Source organism: Crocuta crocuta, unplaced genomic scaffold (genome assembly GCF_008692635.1).
Source record: "Crocuta crocuta isolate KB4526 unplaced genomic scaffold, BGI_CrCroc_1.0 scaffold303, whole genome shotgun sequence".
Taxonomy (NCBI): Eukaryota; Metazoa; Chordata; class Mammalia; order Carnivora; family Hyaenidae; genus Crocuta; species Crocuta crocuta.
Window position 1 is genome coordinate 1,341,314 of NW_027528276.1, and position 11,677 is coordinate 1,352,990.

At 58.4% G+C, this 11,677-nt stretch overlaps 1 protein-coding gene across 1 annotated transcript in view; it reads right to left on the bottom strand.

Annotated features, from left to right (window-relative positions):
* Nucleotides 1-11,677, bottom strand: part of COL8A2 (collagen type VIII alpha 2 chain) — a 22,134-nt gene that overhangs the window by 10,230 nt on the left and 227 nt on the right. The window contains exon 2 of the mRNA XM_077753114.1: nucleotides 3,912-3,956. The gene's annotated coding sequence lies outside the window, so the exon portion shown is untranslated. The remainder of the gene's footprint in view (nucleotides 1-3,911; nucleotides 3,957-11,677) is intronic.

The following is an 11,677-nucleotide window of genomic DNA, read 5'->3' on the forward strand; positions in this document are numbered from 1 at the left end:
GGCAGGCGCTGCAGCTGGGGGAGCGTGGGGAGCGCAGGCAGCCCCGGGCCGGGCCAAACCACAGGTATGTTATGAGACGCTTCCTGTTGTGGAGACATTTCTGCGGGATCGGCGGCCCCGCTTGCTCCCCTAGTACCTCCTGTCTCCTCACTCGCGCAGCCTCCCTCTCTGCTCTCTCCACGGGTCTCTGGCCCTGACTCCTCTCTCTGTCTCTGTCTCTCTCTCCGGCCCTGTCTCTGCCGCCTCAACAGGTGAACAGCATTTCTTGCTCAGGCGCTCTCTCTCAGGGGTCCAGCCCTGGGGACCCCTAAAGCCCTCCTGGGTTCTGGCAGCCCCCGGACTCCCATTCCAGCCACTGATGAGCTGTGTGATCTTGAGCAAGTGACTTAACCTCTCTGAGCCTCAGTGTCCTCACATGTGAAAGGATTAACTGAGGTGATCGGAGTCACTGGCCCCTCCACGTGTGCTGTTCTGTCCTGCTGCCCTGATGGCCAGGAAGTTCTCCTTCCAGTCTAACCTCAGTTTCTCTTGCTGCAAAGCAACATCTCCTCCAACCCTTAAAAAACTCGAGTGATTTGCTGCCAAAGGCCAGGACCTTGCAAAAGTTCCAAAGTCAATTTTCTGGCCTTCCAGGCCTTTTCCCTGACTGCTCCGGAGACGAGACTGATCAGGAGTCCCACAGCCTGCTCAGGGCTAGGATGGAGTCGTGGATCTCAGACAGGAGCAGAGGGGCTGCCCTCCTCACCCACTGGGCATGATGCCCGCCCCCCACTGCCCAGCCGGGCTCCCTTCCCAGCGTGTGGGAGCTGGGGAGCTCTTCCCTGTCCTCCTTTCCTGAGTCTCACATGAAAGGGGTGCGTGCCTACTTAAGGCCCAGCGACCTCCATACCCCTTCCCCGGGGCCTCTGTCTGGGTCTGACCCCCCGCCCCCACCCTGTCTCCAGCCTCTCCCTCGCCTGTCCACACAGGCCTAACGGCTTCCCCTGCAGACACCCTCACCTCTCCCCAGCCTTCTCAGCCAAGCTCCTTGAAAGGACTGTCTCTACCCCTCACCCCTGCACTCTGCTCCCACCGTTAGCCCGGTGCCTCCTCCCCCTCAGCTCCGAATCTGCCAGTGGCCCTGCTCTCCTCCCTCCTGGAAAGGCTCCTCCGCAGATTCTTCTCGGCTCCCTTCCCCTGCCCACCCTGCAGACCCAGGCTTGCCCCAAGGAGCTGGCTCAGGCCTCACCTCTGTCTCTGGGTGTCTCTCCTGTAGTTTCCAGCTCTCGCCCGCCCCACAGTCCCAGTCCCATCCCGAGGGCTCCCACACCTGCCGCCAGCTACAACCTCACCCTGAGCCTCACTCGAGTTGAACTCGGAGCTGAGCCCCTTCACCTGGCTGGCCCTCACACACCTCCACCCAAGCTGCTGTCATTATCTTCTCCCCATCGCTTGCTTCCTTCCCTCTCCCAAGGGCCCAGGCCAGATATCTGGGTGCCACTTCCTTCTTTACAGGGCAGTGAGGAATCTAGCCTGTACAATGCCTTTGCACAATCAGAAAAGGCTACCCCTCCTTCCAGCAGACTCTGGTACTCTCATTGTCTTTCCTGGGCGCCCTTGTATAGTAACCAACATGCACAACTGTACATGACAGCCCTGTTCCTTTACCTTTACACCCTCCATCCAATCCTGTAGACCGTCTCCTCTACTTCTCTCACTACTTTCCTCCCCCTTCTTCTCCATAGTCTCTGCCCTAATACAGACCTTGTTCTCTCCCAACACACAGCCCGGCACATTCCAGCCATTCAGGAAAGATCTGTTATATAAAGTTGCCGGATCCTCGCCTGCATTATCATCTCAGCCTCTCTCCCACCCTCACTCTCAGCTTCTCTGTTTTCCCACAGACCAATTTAGAAGGAGGAGGTGGAGAGGGCAGAGATTGATGGGGAGCCTGGAAAACCCCAAGATCACACTGGGGCTTGCACTCTAATAGTCAGATGGAGGAGGAGGCTGGGACAATCTCATGGTGGGGGCCATGTGAGTGTGTGCTGTGCCCATCTGTGTCCCTTCCTCCGTGTCTCAGTGTCACTCAATCCAGATCCTCACCTGCCTGTCCATCTCAGGCATCTCCTGGGCGTCTCTCTCATCCCACCTCTGTGTCACTGTGCTATTTCTGCCTGTCCTTGTGACCCCATTTGTCTCTCTCTTCTCCCATGTCCTTGTACCTCGAGTCCTGAGTTCCAGCCTCTATAATATAATCTCTAGCTGTTGGTCACTTGATGGGACCCTCTGAAAGGCCAGCATTTACAGCCTTCATGCTCATGCTGACCTTAGGTCTGTGTCTGACCTCCCCAGGTGGGGACTTGGGGAACCCAGTGCCCCATGAGCTGAGCTCTCTGTCCTTCTGGATCAACAGGAGACTCTGAACCCCTCACATCCTAGCCCCAAAACCAAAGAACTGCCTGGAATCTGGGACTTGGGGTGTGACGGGAGGTAGCCAGGCCGGGGCAGTGTTGCCTGGGGGCCACCTCATCATCATCCAGGTTGATGGCAGGACAGGAGCACTGCCCCCGGCCCACCTTGTCTCCCCTGCCAGGTTTCAAATTTGCCACGGGTCTCCATATCCCTCACCTCTGCAGGCGGGTCACCCAGACCACAGGGGCCTCAGTCTGAGAAGCAGCACTGTAAGGAGGCTGGAGGGACAGGTCAAAGCTCTAAGGCCCACAGAAGTAAGGGTGGAACATTCCAAACTGAGCGCAGAGCGAACATCTGGGCAAGGAAGGACAGGGGACCTCTGGGGTGGGGGCCCCCAGAGGCAGAGAACTGCGTGTCTGGAAATGGACAGGGCGAGACATCTGGAGATAAAAATAGGGCTTCCCCAGCCAGGTTGCTGCAGCCTGGACGAGGCCTGCGGACTCCCCCTTGGAGAGAACACAGGAGTGAGAGGAGGCCGCTGCAGCCCTGGGTCCCAGCATTCTCGTATCCGGACACCCCAAACTTAGTGTTTCCCTCTACCCACCTGCCTACCTTTTCCACACAGCTCTCTCCGCCCAGAGCTCCCTTCTTTCTCCTTTAAGCAAACATGCTATTCCTCATTTAAGGCAGCTCAAATGACACCTCCTCCAAGCAGCCTTCCCTCCCTGTCTCCCTCAGGCAAAACAGCTACTCCTGCGTCCCTCTTCCTCCACCCCTACCTGACTGGGGCTTGGCACACAGTAGGTGCTCAGTACAGTCTGCAGCCTGGGCGCTCCAGCTCCAGGCCGTCCTTTGTGGCTCTTCCAGAGTCCTTTTCACCCCTGGGGTGTAGAGGGGGACTGGCCCTGCCCTGCCAAGGGACTCAGGCCTCAGCCGGTAACATCGCTCACTTCCCAGCAGAGGCCTTGAACTTCTGACCAGGACTGAACATGGAAACGTGCCCCCCCAGACCCAGCCCCGTGCCCAAGCACCAGGCCGGGCCAGGCAGGGCCTTCGTGGCAGCCAATCCCTCGCCTTCTGGTTCACATTTGCAGCCTTTTCCGGAGCGCCACCCGCCGCCCGCTGCCGCCTCACGCCTGCCAAGATTCCTGAGCCTTCGCGGCTTCCCCGCTCAGTGGTGGCGGCGGCGGCGGCAGGAGGAGTCGGGCTGGGCTGGGAGGGGGGCCAGGCGGGAGCACAGCCAGGCCACTGCACCCGGGCAGGCCAAGCAAACACTGGCCGCGCCAAGGAGCCGGGGCGAAATAGTTCACAAATGAGAAAAAGCTGCTTCCGAGTTGGGCTGGGGCTTTAAAAGCCCAGGCCGCAGGGAGCTGAGGTCACCTGCAGGGGGGGCTGCCCGCTAGGACACCCTGAGCCCGGGAGGGGCCTCCGCGGCGGCAGGAGGGGGCGAGGCCAGCAAGCACAGGCCTCATCCGGCTGGGGATATTGGGGAGCCCTGCCCCCCAACCCTGGCTTACCTCTCAGGTCGGAGGGGCCTCTGAAGGTCCCAGCAAAGGCAAGGCCTGTGGATGAAAGAGAAACAGTGAGGAAGACGCCAGGGGCCGGGAAGCCTCCTGCCCTGGCTGAGCCACCCCCGGCCTGTCGCAGGCCTCTTACCAGGAGCGCCTGCTGCAAATTGCCCCCAGTCTCAGCCCCTCATCTCAGGGAGCCTGGATGAGTGTGCCCCACACTTACTGTCTTCCTTAATTTGTTCCTAGCACACTTCGCAATGCCCATGGGGTGCCTGGTCCGGGCTTGATGCAGTTCCTCCCGCCCTAGGGCCCAGGCTGAGGAAGCTCCTTCTATGTGGGGAACCGAGGCCAGGCCTGGAGGGCACAGAAATGGCTCAGCCCCATGCTCTTCCCTGCCCTGAATTATCTGGAGGCATCAGACAAGGGACCGTCACACCATTGGCTAAGATCTCCGGGCTGTGGGAGCACAAAGCAGGGAACACTGCCTCTACCTGGAGTTTCCCCAGAGCCTTCCTGTAGGAAGGGACACTGGAACTGGATCCTGAAGGGTCAATAGGAGTCTGAAAGGCAGACAACGTAAGAAAAGGAACTGCAGGCAGTAGGAAGCTGCTTGGCAGATACAGGGAAGGTCCAGATGTGCCGTGGGCTTGAGAAGACAAGCAGGAGCTGAGATGGCCGGGGCAGCAAAGTGAGGAGCCTTGAATGCCATGCTTGCATTTCTTTGGAAGGCGGTGGGGAGCCACGGGAGGTTGTTGAGTGGGAAGGAGATGTGGTCATAGCCCTGGATGGCCAGGCCCCCATTCCTGCCTCCATCAGTCATGCCTAGTCCTTGTCGTGCAGCCTGACACAAGGGAGCTGAGGCTGCAGTCCAGGCCCAGCTGTGACTCCTGGGAGAGTGTGGGGCGGGGCGGGGGGACACCTAGCCAGCCCGCCCGGCAGGGAGGCCGGCAGCAGCGTCACTTTCTCCTCCAGCTGCTTGCTCGCCTCCGCCTGCTCCCATGGAAACTCTGACGTCCCAGCACCGTCTCTTGCTGCTCAGGAAGCACAACACCAGAGCCAGAGCTCCTTCCCTCCGACTCAGCTAAGACCTGCCTCCGTCCTGCCGCTGAACGCCGTGGCCCTTGACATGGGTCGTGCGGCTGCTCTCCCAGGGCCCAGCCTGGCCGATGGAGGTGGAGTGGGAGGTCCTCACTGGCCAGCTGAACCCCAGCCTCTCCGGCCACAGCCCCCAGCCCCACTGTGAGGCTCAGGGAGGAGGAGCGATTTATGTGGGATCTGGGCTTTGAAGGACGATCATGCTGGGGTGGTGGCGAGGACAGGCGGTAAGTCCAGGCTGAGGGAACAGCACGTGTGAGGGTGTGGAGGTGTGAAAGCCCTAAACGTATCCAGAGGATGGAAAAAATTAAAAGAAAACAAACAAAAGAACTAACCGATCATACCTAACATATATTATGTACCTACTGTGTGCCTGGCTCTGGGTTCCTGTCGTGTTTGATCTCGTTTGATGAAGCAGGTACTTTGTCTTCCCTTCTTACAGGTGGGGAAACCAGGGACTGAGAGGTTAAATGACTGGCTCAAGGTCACACAGCTCATGAAGGATAGAGACTGAATTCGAACCGAGGCTGTTGGCTCCAAAGTCCCCTGCACTATACAGATGATTTGAAGTGAGAAGGGCTAGCCGGTGTCAGCCCGAGAAATGCCCTGAACATCAGAATCAGAGACCCTAGGCTCCCATCCCCTCCACGTTAGCCCTTACTAACAATGGTCTCTAAATCCCAAGTCCATTTTATGCATCAGACATAGCATAGCAAGAGGCATGCTTCTGGCACTAGTTCATCAAACCTTCACGTGACCCTGTAAGGTGGGAGTTGCTGTCCCATTTTTATGAAGAGGAGCCCTAAGATCCAGAGGGGTGACATCCATTCTGCAAGGTCACATACGGGCTCAGAAGTACAGGGGCCAGATCTGAACTTTGGGGCTTGCCCAAACCCCAAATGGCCAAACCCCTATATAGTTAGGGTTACTGGAGACCTCAGCCATGGGTCCTTCTCCCCACTTCTCCACCCCACCTGTGCTGCCTCAACCCAGATGGCAACAGGGACAGGCAAGGCTGGGACCAGGAGGGGTAGCTACTGTCAAGGGCCTCAGGAACTTTCTCCAGTTGATCAAGACTCCCTCAGTCCTACAGAACAGGAAGCTGGGGCGAGTGGGTGTGCCAGGGCAGTGCCCAGGCCTACTTCAATGGGACTCTGTTCTTAACCTCCACCCACAGCTGCCTTTCCTAATCTCCTCCTTGAGCCCTTCCCCAGGCGACATCTCCTCTTTGCACGGAGCCTGCCGCCAGCTAAATCCCAGGCCAGATGTGGGTGGGATAATCTGCAACAACCCCCCTCCCCCCCGGCCCCTACCAGCTTCTTGACAAAGGGCTCCCAAGGAGGCTGGCCAGGGTCCCATGCCCACATCCCCATCCTAACTTTCCAAACTGAGGTGCCGATCGGCAAAGGATCCGCCTGTCCTGGAGATGAGATGGGCTCATGGAAAAAGTCCCCATTTTCCAAGCAGGCCCAGACTGAGAGTCTTGCTTGAAAACTCATGACACATTAAGAGCCCAGCTGCATGGATTCCTCTCCCAGCCCTACCTCTTACTAGCATGTGACCTCACTCATCTGTGCCTCAGTGGCCCCATCAGTGACATGGGATCAATTCCTGTTCATGGAACACGAATGAGGATTAAATGAGTTAATTTCACATAACGAATTTCAGGTGGTGTCTGGCAGATAGGAACGTTCAATACATGTCTGCTAATATTATTATAAATATCATCACCACGACCCCTCCCCAAAGCCCTGTGAGGTTAGTATTATAAACCCTATTTTATAGATGAAGAAACAGAGGCTCACAGAAAAGTCACCTGCCCCAGGTCACCCAGCCAGTCTGTGGTAGAGAGCCCCAGAGTCTGCGTCTAAGCTGAGGGAGCCCACAGATGATGAGGACAGCCTCGCAGCCCCCTGGACACTGTGGGGGTGTGGGGAGGAGGCGGAGGGGGTCCCCTCAGCCCCTCCTGCCTGACCCCCAGGAGCTCCCCCCTGCCCAAGTCCCTGCTGCCGCTGCAGGAGGGGACTCTGCATTCCTGGCTAAGCGGCCGGATTTGCTGTGCTCCCGGAACTATGAAAAGAATGTTTGCCGCGAGCTGAGCTGTGGTCGCCCGTCAGAAGAGCCCGGCCTGAAGGCTGAAGGGCCCACGCAGGGCTGCATGGCCAGCGGCAGCCACAGTGGGAGGGAACAGGGCTAGACACAGAGAGAGCTTTGGGGGCGTGAGTGCTGCGGCCGAGGGGCAGGGATGCACACCGCAGAGTCAGCCTTCAGGGATCTTTCCGGGATGAGAAACGACCCCGCCCCACCTCCAGTCTCCACTGCTCCTCGGCACAGGCTCTAAGGAGAGCCAGGGTGGCATTACTGGCCCATCTCGTAAATGGGAATATGGGGACCCAGAGGAGAAGTCACCTGAGGTCACACAGCAGCCAGTGGCAGAATTGAGACCCGAAACCAGGACCCCGTTGTGCCAGAGGTTGCCCTCCCTCGTAGGGCCTACCTGGAGCACAGTGGGCTCTGAGATACTCGAAAACATCGTCCTAGGCCCCTCCCCTCTGGGGTCTCTCTGGACCTGACCTCATGCCCACTACTCCCCATGTTCCCCACCCCACAGAAAGCACCTTGTGCTGTGAATATGCCTGGGGGCATTGTGGGTGCTCAACAATTAAGTTTCCATCCCTTTCTCCACCAAATCAGGCCCCGGAGAGGGCAGTGACCCAGGAGGTGGGCACATGAGCCAGGCATCCTCACAGACCTGGGAGCGAATCCTGGCTCAGCACTCAGCAAGTTGCACCTGGCCAGATTATTGATCTCTCTGAACCTCCACTTTCCCCTCTGTTAAATGGGCCACTGATTCTTGCCTTGCAGCATTCTTAAAAGACTAAATGAGACAATATGAACATAGGAACGGGTACACAGTAGGTGCCCAATAAACTCTTGCTGTTACCCTCCCCCAAAGGGACAGAAAAGAAGAACTGATGTTAGAGAAACTCAGGTGATAAAGCTCCTTCCGCCCCAGGTCCTCGATGGGCCCTCCTAGCGGAGCAGCCTCTGGAAGGAAGGGAGGCCTGAGGCCAGGATCCTGGCCTCTGGTCTCAATTCTGCTACTGGCTGCTGTGTGACCTCAAGCCTCAAGTTCCTCTTTGAGTCTCCCTAAGCCCACCCCTGAGATGAGCCGATAATGCCCACATGGATCTCCCCACAAGGCACTCACCCTCTACACCCCCTTCTGCCCTCCAAGAGGCAGGAATCGCAGCCAATCCAGGTGCCGCAGGGACCGCAGGGACCGTCGCCTCCCAGTTCAGACCTTTCCAAGAATCTGAATGGAGGGGCACCCGGGTGGCTCAGTCGGTTAAACGTCAGACTTCAGCTCCGGTCATGATCTCACGGTTTGTGGGTTCGAGCCCTGCGTTGGTCTCTGTGCTGACAACTCAGAGCCTGGAGCCTGCTTCAGATTCTGTGTCTCCCTCTCTCTCTGCCCCTCCCCTGCTCGCGCTGTCTCTCTCTCTTCCTCGCTCTCAAAAATAAATAAAACATTAAAAAAAAAAAAGAATCTGAATGAAAGCAGGGCCAAGACTTCCCACGTCCCTTCCTAGGATCTGCCCAGAGGTGCAACCAACACTGCTCAGAAGTCGGGGGGAAGTCCCAGGTGCTACAGCCTGATGACACGTGTGACTTGGGACCACTCCTTACCTCTCTGCAGGTAAAATGACCCCAGAGACAAGTATTAGCATTCTCATTTTATAGATGAGAAAATTGAGAAAGCCGCTTATGCAGGGTCCCATGGAAAGGAACCCAGGTCTGTCTGATCCCAAGGCCAGCTCTTCCGCTCTCTGCACACCCTGCCTTCACTCAGGGCCCACTGCCCACACCCCAGCACCCTGGAAATGCCCACAGAACAGAGTGGGTCCAGAATTCGCTTTCTGAGAGTGAGACCCCCTTGGCCAATGTCTGGGCACCAGTGTACACATATATGGCCTCACACACCCGCTGGGGCTTCTGTACACACCCCTGGCCTCCCAGACACTACACCCCCAAACTCATGAAGCACACTCAACACCCAGTCCCTCGCCCTCTCCGCATCCCAGACTCCAGGGTCCAAACCCGTATCTCCCCTTCACCTGCCTCCACTGAAGACAGGCCACAATCACCCAGTGCAAGGGTCCCAGCCCGCCCTGTCCTCACCCCCACAGCCAATCAGTCCCTGAGGCCTGACCAGTCTCTCCCCTTCCTCCTTTCCATCTATTTCTTCCTCTCATCCCCATGCCAACCGCCCCCCTCAGCTGCCACTGCCTTCGCCCTCAAATGGGCCCAGCCTCCTCAGCGATTTCCTTGCCTGTAAGATTCCCTTTTATCCTTGCCCCAGGAGCAACCACAGCAAATCCCAGACTGCATCACTCTGTGGCTCACACCCCTTCTCCGGTCAGGGCCCTTGGAAATCGGACTCCAAAGTAGTACTCAGTCCCTCCCACTCCTTCCCCCACCGTGTGATCCACCAATTACTCACTGTCCCCTAGGAGAACCTTCCCACCTCCATACCTTTGCACCTGCTGTTCCCTCTCAATGGAATGGCCCCCTTTCTACCACCTGCACCTGTCAAAGTTCTCATTCTCCTTGAAAGCCAGAGTCACCTGTTTGGTGTCGCCTCTCTGATAGGCCCTCCCTCCCGTACTTTGGCTTGCACAGTGCCTCCCTCTCATGTACCTCAACGGACACCCTGGGACACAGCTGCACCCCATATGCCAGACCCCTGTGCCCCTCAGGTTCTTCCACTCCAATTCTAAGTGCCTCGGGCCACAGATAGGGCCCGCTCACCTGAGGTTCCACTGTCCCCTAAGGGGAGCCCCATGCCTGCTGCTGGGGGGTCTGGGGTGGGCTGCGGGGCCAGCAGGGCTGGGAAGCTGGCACTTGGCCAACCTTTGGTCTGGCTCAGACCAGGAGCAGGGGAGGTAGTGGGGGGTGGTTAGGCTGACAGCCCTGTTTGGTATCTTTCCCCTCCCTCTTGCTAGCAGACAAATGCACTTCCATTTTTTCTTTCCCCTTCCACTGAGCCAAAGGGCGGAAACGCTCATTTTCACTCCGGTGGACAAAATGAAACCAGAGGGAGAGACCCTGGTGAGTGTGCCTTAGTGTGCGAGCGTGTGTGAGAGTGTGTGTTGTCCTGAGTATGTCTGGCTGGGCCACGTGGGGCCTGCCATGTGTCTGTAGGAGTCTGGGGGGGGTGGAGGTGCGTGCACACACACACTCCGTCATTTCAGCATCTGTGGTGGTGTGTGTTCAGTAGAACACGTTCACGTGTGTGGTTGTGTGTGACTGTCGGTGGGAGGGAGTGTAGCTGTGTGTGACTGTGAGTGTGTCTGTGGTGTGCCCTCATCGTCCAAGGATCTGTTGGTGGTCACCGGCCCAGCGGGAGCCCAGCAGAGGCATCTATGCCCTGACCAAGACTGCCAACTCCCCTGAAGAGTGGGTGCCCACGAGACCCGCCCCCTCCTGGGCTCTAGAATGAGCTCCCTGAGGGCATCCACCTGCTCAGGGCAGTGAGGGTCAGTGCCCAGAGAGAAACCCCAGCCACCCCTGCTCCCCGCCCTTCCAAATGCCCAGGACAGCTCCTGGGAGGTGACCTTTGCCAAGGGCACTCCGAGGAGGGGATAGACCCTTGCCACCTGACAAGGACACAGGTCTTAGCAAGAGGCACCGAAGACAGACGCGGGGAAGCACTTCTGGGTTGCCAGGGTGCCCTGAGGGAGGCTGTCTGGAACCCAGCATGTTCTTGCACACACTGGGGGTCTCACCCAAGCACACATTGACGCACATCCTCCACAGTACTTAACTGACACACACATAAACTGGCAGGCACTCGCTGTCCCCCTCGTACCACACAAATGCACACACTGACAGGCTCACACACAGGTACACACATACACACAACCAGCAGACTCAGAGGGTTTGCCCTTCCCCACTGGCCACTCCTGGGGGACGGGGGGGCTTCCCCACCCAGAGACCCCTGGGGCTACTGTGTCTCTAGCCTCTGGACACACACACTGGGGAGACTGTCCTGGGACCCTCAGACCCCAGTCCCTCTGGGCCAAGCAACAGCCCTCTCATCCCTGCAAGTGTCGGCTCCAGGCTGGGGCAGGCGGATGCTGAGCCTCAGCCTCCAGTTTGGGGGCGCTGCCAGCACACCTTAATAAGAGGCTCTTGGGGGGCAGAAGCAGAAAAACAGAGGAACTGGAAGGTGGCCAGCCAGCCAGGAATGGCAGAGAGAGGGGGAGAGGAGGAAGCGAGAAGCTGAGGGGTTCGGCTGCCCGCGGCTGGAGGGGGGCTCTAAGGCCCCTCAACCCCCCTGTCTCCTCCACTGCCCTGTGAGGGAAGCTTTGTCTCTCCCACTTCCCAGGTGGGAAGGGAGCCTCCCAGAGGTGAATTGATGTGCCCAGAGCCCCACCATCTGGGATTCCACCCGGCAGTCTGATACTGGCGCCCCCACTTCTGGGAAAGGAAGGGAGGAGAGAGCTTTATCCAGGAATCTGCCTGGGGAAACGGGGCGCAGGGAACGGGACGGACTCCCTCATCCTAGCGCCGACGCCCTGGCCCGAGGTCCCATCCCGTCCCCACCCCACGGCCCCGAGTCGCTAGCCCCGCTGTCCTAGACAGTCTTAGGGGCAGCCTAGGCCGGGTCCTGC